Source organism: Penaeus japonicus, unplaced genomic scaffold (genome assembly GCF_977035675.1).
Source record: "Penaeus japonicus unplaced genomic scaffold, GWHDUDI00000001_assembly GWHDUDI00000031, whole genome shotgun sequence".
In the NCBI taxonomy this organism is placed as follows: Eukaryota; Metazoa; Arthropoda; class Malacostraca; order Decapoda; family Penaeidae; genus Penaeus; species Penaeus japonicus.
In genome coordinates this window covers 26,852,720-26,860,219 of record NW_028234433.1, presented here as the reverse complement: position 1 = coordinate 26,860,219, position 7,500 = coordinate 26,852,720, and the positions used below count along the sequence as shown (strand labels likewise).

The following is a 7,500-nucleotide window of genomic DNA, read 5'->3' as shown; positions in this document are numbered from 1 at the left end:
CTTTATTGTCTTTATCAAAGAGTTATTGCCATTAATTTACTATTATTGTTATTAAATATCAAGATCTTGTCATTATTATCATCATTGTCTTATAATTAAAAAATTGTCACTTTAACATCATTATTATTGTCATAATCATTAATACTTTTGTTTACCGTTATTATTGTTGTTATTATTATGATGATGATAGTAATGTTAATGATACTGATAATAATTCGGGTAATGAAAAGGATTATCATCATCATCATTATCATTATGATAATGATAAAGATTTTGATAATATTGATGATAGGAATATAAGTATTAATGATATCAACAATAATGCTGATAGTAATAATAACGATAACGATGATATAAATAATAATTACAATAATAATAATAGTAATGAGAATAATGATAAACAATAATAACAATGATGATATTGATAATGGATAATGAATAATGATAATGATAATGACAGTAATAATAAGGATGATGTTAGTAATCACCACATGAACAAGAGCCTCTGCTACTACCTGCTATTACTACTAATGATGTGATATATCTAGCAATAATGGATAATAATGTTGACAACAAACGGCAGTAAATCTATGTAGTAAATTAGTAAATAATGATATTAACAATTATATTAATAAAAGGTATCAATTTTCATTAAGGGAGGCAATGATATATACAGAATAATTAAAGCTATTACAACTAGAATACATCCATCACAATTAGAAATATAAATAAAAATAAATATTATTAATAACAAGTAAAATGTGTTGCGTATTATTTAGAATAAATTCATTATATCTCGGTAATAATAGTGAGGCTATACCTAAACATAAAACTTCCATTTAGGAAAGTTGAAATGTGTACGAGTGTTGATGCTTCCCGCAACTGAAGGCATCTTGCCCCTAGTCAATAAACTCCCATACAAAATTGTTCGGTCATCTACCCTGAACCCCGAGCAACGGTAGAACTTGACCTTATTGGTTTCAGGGGAAGACACTGTTTCTTCGCATACCTCTTAGTGTGAATGTCAGACTAAACCCCACCCCAACCTCTCTGCAACAATGCAGGCAAGGAGAAACTCTCGCTGCAATCTGCACCAGTTTGTTTTCGACGCTGCTGATTAGCCTCAACGCTGTCCCTTTTCGTTGTGAATTTCGAACGGCTCTTCGTTCTCGAAGCAAGGGAGAAGATCCGAACCCCCGAGAGGAACGGTGAAGAAAGATACCGCGAGAGGAGATCGGAGGTAAGAGCGAGGACCTGGGTGCTGAGAAATCCCTTTCACATAGTTGAGGAAAAGGCCCTCTTAGTTGCGCACAGTGGAAAGGACCAAAACACCTATACAGAGCTCAGGAGAGCAGAATGAGGTACAAGCACATGCTCAGCTCACCCGGTCCGAACCCCAAAAGCGAGGGTCTTGCAACCACCTGCCGTTACAAACACGGTAGTTCCCAAACCTCCAAACCATATCTGACGAGCCAAAGAAAAGTTCCGAACCTCCAGAACCTTTGACGACGCCAAAGAAAGTTCCCGAACCTTTCAGAACCTCTGACGACGCCAAAGAAACGAAAGTTCCCGAAACCTCATCAGAACCTTGACGACGCCAAAGATCAAAAAGAGTTCCCGAACCTCCAGAACCTCTATGCGACGATCCGCCAAAGAAAGTTCCCGAACCTTCCGAGAACCTCTGATACCGACGCCAAATGGAAGAAAGTTATACTAGAAAACCTCCAAAACCTCTGACGACGCCAAAGAAAGTCCCCGACCAACCTCCAGCACCTCAAACAGAACCTCCCAAAACGCCAGGGAAAGGGTCCGAGTCACCGGGGTTGCCAACATCAGCGAATCAGACACAGCTTGCAGAATTGCAGAAGAACGCCCCCAAGCCAGCCACACTACAGCCGGAAGCCCTTGCGGAATGGATTAACAAATCTTCCAAGTGTCTTCCTCTGCCAGGGAAAGTCCACGTCGTTCCCATCCCTCAGGAAGGTACGTGTTTTAGGTTCTGAAACTAATCCTTTTCCTGGGAATCCTTGTCTAGGAAAGCTCTCAGGTCCCCTCCTCAGGAACGCAACCCTTTCCCAAAGTAAAATGCCTCTTTGAATATTAATATTGAACATAACGTTAGAATAACATGCAGTAAATGCAAAGTATTATCTAATAAAAAAATAACTATAAATGGGTTTGCAAAAGTACAGGGAAATATAGCAATACAAATGAAGCTTATCTATGGAAATAATCAAAAGAGAACGGAAAGTACATTTATCTAACTGCACCTCTAAATGTGATCGTAAATTCATTAAAAAAAAAAAAAAAAAAAAAAAAAAAAATGGCGGGTTCGCAGGGAGCACTTAAATGGCCAGGGGATAAAATTATGCACTGACAAGATACAAAAGACATAAATAAGATTCTCTTGTCGTGACAAATTCACTTAAACCATGAAGATCGAATCTAGCATTGTTTTAGTCTTGATTAATGTTCCTTAGAAAATGCCGTTATCATCATCATCATTACCATTATCATTATCATCATCATCACCCTACTCCTCATCATTATCATTCATCATTATCATCAACATCACCCTCCTCATCATCATCATTATCATCATCATCATCACCCTCCTCCTCCTCCTCATTATTATTATCATTATCATCATCATCATTATCATCATCATCACCCTCATCATCATCATCACTATCATCAATATTGTTAAGATCAAGAAAAAATAACAGGTATAAGTCACCTGTGCGGCCCGTTGCTAATTACTTTGCTTTTAGTATCATTATATTGCTATAATTACCATTACCAATATCATCATCATTAATGTAATTTTTATTATCCTCGTCTTAGTTATTAATGATGATATCATAATGATTATTACTAGTACTACTGCCACTATCATTATCGATACTATCGTCAGTATTATCAATTATTGTTATTATCATTATCTCTATCAATATGGGGGGGGGGGGGGGTGGGGGGGGGGTGGGAGGTATTACACTGGGGGGGAGATATAATTATTTATTATCAATATTAGTAATAATTTATCATCATTATTATTTTTATTATTAATTCTCATTGGTTTTTTTAAATAAAAAAAGAACATAAATCTTTGTTATCATTATTATCATCGGAATTGATATTAATTATGATAACTACTATTCATCATCATCATCATTGCCTATTACTATTCATCATTATTATTATTATTATCTTTGTCATTATCAATTATTACCATCATCGTTATCCCTATTCATGTTATGTGTTTATCATTATCATTCATTGCTACTCAATCATTCATCATTCTATATATCATTATTGTATTTATACATCTTCATTATTGCATTTTTGTTTTTCCCTTTAGAATGCCCCCTATAGTAGTAAAAATGACAATGATGATAAGTAAAATACATTACACTATTGCAATGATTATCATCATTCATTATATATACCAGTATCATTGATATTGCTATCACTTATTGTATTCAACAGCATTATCGTCAAATCGGTAATTATGAATCGAATTTGCAACACACACACACACACCACAAAACACATGTTCAAACACATGTCACTATGGTATATATGTATATAGCGATGTATATGCTAGCGAGCGTATGTGTTGTATATATATTATAGTATATATATTTATATATATACATACATCATATATATGTATATATATATATGATATATGTATATATCTGATATAGTATAATATATATATAACTCCCTATATATAAGTTTCTTATATATATATATATATATTATATATATAAGTATATATGTATCTAATACAATTATTATATATATATTGTGATATATATGACTATATATATATATATATATATATATTATGTGTTGTGTGGTATGTGTGTGTGTGTTATACATATATGTAAAGTATTTATACATTCATATGTACATATACAATAATAATATATAAATATATAATTAATAATTTGTTAATATTTAAAATATTCATATATATCTAATTATATATGCATATACGGACTACTAAAATACTATATAATCTATAGTACTATATTTATATCATAACATATAATACATATTGATCTACTAATTATATTACTTAATAGGATATACACATTATATATATATCATGCTCAATATATATTTAACTATAATATACATATAATATAATAATAATATATTTATATATATATACATATGATTATATATACATAGATATATATATATTATATATATATATATATATATATATATATATGATCTGATTCCTTAATATTATATATGTATGTATATGTGTGTATGTCAATGATAAGTTAATACATTCCTCAATCAATGTCGTTCAATAAGCCATAGATTTTAAATTTTACATTTTTCACGAAAAAAAATCACAGCTGTTTGGCACGGGAATGGTGGCAGTGTTTCAAGAAACCTGACCCACAACACAACCATCAACCGCCTCATTGCCCACAGAACATCCACTTAATTCTTTGGGGTCTTATCTTCATACTCTACTATAAAGCATCCACTCTTTTCTTTCTACACTAACCCATCCACTCCTCCTCCCTTCACGTCACTTCCATCTTGTAGGGTCTTCTTCCACAATAGACCACTCCATCTAGTAGCTTTTGTGTCGATCACTCCATCTTTCACACAAAATACCCATACAAAACTTCAATCTTGGTACTCACCTATTCTCACCACACATAGGAGAACCCTTTCCACCTTTTGACATTTGATATTCACTGTTTCTCAATAACACGTCCCTCCTCCACCATGTTCCAAACAGACCCTCCACCTATTTCCTTCCACTCCCTCCTTCACACAGGCCATCCACCTCCACTTCGACCTTCCTTCTTCACACAGACCATCCACCTATTTCCTTCCACTCCCTCCTTCACACAGACCCTCCACCTATTTCCTTCCACTCCCTCCTTCTTCACACAGACCCTCCACCTATTTCCTTCCACTCCCTCCTTCACACAGGGCATCCACCTCCTCCATTTCCGGCCTTCCTCTTCACACAGTCCCATTCCACCCTCCTCCCTTTCTCTCCTGCCTACCTTATTATCGCCTTCCCTCCAGCGCGCACGATTAGTCCCTTCTTCTCCCATGACCATTACGCAGTAGCACCTCGCTCAACCATAATCAATGAGATGCCTTCGTGTAAACATGCTCTGACTCGCCCTCTCTCTCTCTCTCTCTCCTTCTACACTCTCTCTCCCTCTTCTCTCTCTTCTTCTTTCCTCTCTCCGCTCCTCTCTCTTCCTCACTCCTCTCTCCTTTCTCTCTCTCTCTCATCTCTACTTCTCTCTCTCTCTTCTCTCTCTCTGTCCTCGCTCGTCTCTCGATACTCTCTTACTCTCAATGGTTCTCTCTTCTCATCTCTCTCCTTCTCTCTCCTCTCTCTCTCTCTCTTCTTCTCTCTTTCTCTCTCGTCTCTCCTTCTCTCTCCTCTCTCTCTCTCCCTTTCCTCTCTCTCTCTCTCCTCTCTCCTCTCTCTCTCTCACTCTCTTCTCTCTCGATCTTCTCTCTCTCAGTCGTCTCTCTTCTCTGCCTCTCGGCCCTCATTTTCTCTGCTCTATGTATCTCTCTCTGTCAATGGCCTTCTTTCGGATTCGTCTATCTCTCTCTCATCTTCTTTCTTTTTCCTTTGCTGCTCCTCTCTCTTTGAGTTTGCCTCTTGATACCCCTCTAATATAAAAATCTCATCCAGCTCCCTCCTCCCTCCCCTCCTATCAAGATCAAAGCATTCACTAACCCTGGTAGAAGTATCAGCGACTCAACAACGAATTAGCCCATTAAGATTGCGACCCTTACATATTTCCGAGCGAATTGATTGAAAATCTGCATGAATAAACTCAGCTTTATCGCTGTTCCACCCTCCGACTGCGCACTGAGCCACATGTCGTCATGCATGGTCGGGAGGCCAGTATCGGGGCAACACAAGATATAGTCTACCTGCTATATAACTGTACCTCGTATCTTGGTCACCAATCTTCGGGGTTCGCGAGTGTGTCAAGAAAAGAAGAAGAAAGAAAAAAAAATCTGATTTCGTGATTATTTGGTTTGTGTCCTGTTTGTTTGTTGTGTTTTTGTTCCTTTGATGTAGGTTGATTTATTTTATTCATTTGTGGATTTATTGATTTATTCATTTTATGGATTTATTGATTTATTCATTTGTGGTTTTATCTCAATTTTATTCATTTGTGGATTAATTAATTTAAGTTCACATCTGTGCTGACATCAGGCTGAGACGATTATTTGATGGAATTGGAGATTAATTTCCTGATAGAATGGTGATAATAATAATCATAACTACATCCGATGATAAGATTTAACAAGATAATACGAATTAATAAATACCATACATGAACTAATGCTAATGTCACAATGATATGTAATAATATCGCCGGGAGATTAGGGAAGCTGATGTAATGGTGATACTATTGATTGATGAATCACAGAAAAATGACTGATAATTGACTTAATCATATAAAAAAATCAGTTTGACAGTACGTACAACAAGTGGAGGAGCACTCAAAAAAAAAAAAAAAAAAAAAAACCACTATAAGCTTCGATCACCCCCCTCCCCTCCCCCCCCGCCTCTCCACACACACAGGTATCATTCACGACCCGTCACATGAAGTGAAGTCCTGTAGCGTAAAAGGCGTACTTCGTACCGTCAGCCTGCCGATCACGACCCCGAGTGCTTGTTACCAATAACACCTAAGGATCATGTAGCCGACTGGTTGTTGCAACTGTCAGTCCGAGCGGCGTCCAAAACCCCCCGACTGCAGCGGAGTCGTCCAGGGGCGCCGTCATGAGACGAGTCGTACTTAGAACATGACTACCTACCACAGCCCTTCATGCTCGGACAGTCCATCTTAGCCCACAGGAGCCTCGTTCGACGCTCCTGACGTTCAATAGGCCAGGCAGCATGGGCTGTGCAACATAAGCGAGGGCTAACTGCTGGAGGCGCTTGATAGGATTCATGGCCCCACCCCTTTTCTTCAGGATCATATCTAATCAGGGTTTTAAATGTTTAATCAACTAGCACATCCGTTTGCTACCTTGTTTCTTTTTTCGTTTTTGACTGTCAACCAAATAAATCATATATCAACAGTCTGCTATGAGCATACTGCACAATTTGATCCCGGAAAAAAGGGGGCGGGGCTAACTGACGCTGAGCGCAATGCTAAGTATGGCTTTAGGTACAACTATTTATATATTTTATTTGGTTTCACTATGAGTATCTAAAGTAAAATCAAATTTGTATTCTTTTATCTACGGTAACGATGTGTTTCATATCAAATTTTCTCTTAGAAAATTCAAGGAAAAAATATTATTTTATTTTTCTAATTGCCTTGTATCAGTCTATTATTTTTTGTGTGTATTTTGAGAATTAAATCTATTTCATTTTGACATAAGTATATCAAGGGCAGTATGTGCTGAAATAGCACATTAGTAACTCAAGAGCAAGTGCAACTATTTTGTGTCAAGGTTGAATATATATGT

General features: G+C 36.5%; 1 protein-coding gene across 1 annotated transcript in view; it reads right to left on the bottom strand.

Moving 5' to 3' along the window:
- Positions 1 to 6,985: 6,985 nt before the first annotated feature.
- Positions 6,986 to 7,500, bottom strand: part of LOC122249518 (uncharacterized) — an 8,363-nt gene continuing 7,848 nt past the window's right edge. The window contains exon 4 of the mRNA XM_086555398.1: positions 6,986 to 7,500. This exon is cut by the window's right edge and continues 701 nt beyond it. The gene's annotated coding sequence lies outside the window, so the exon portion shown is untranslated.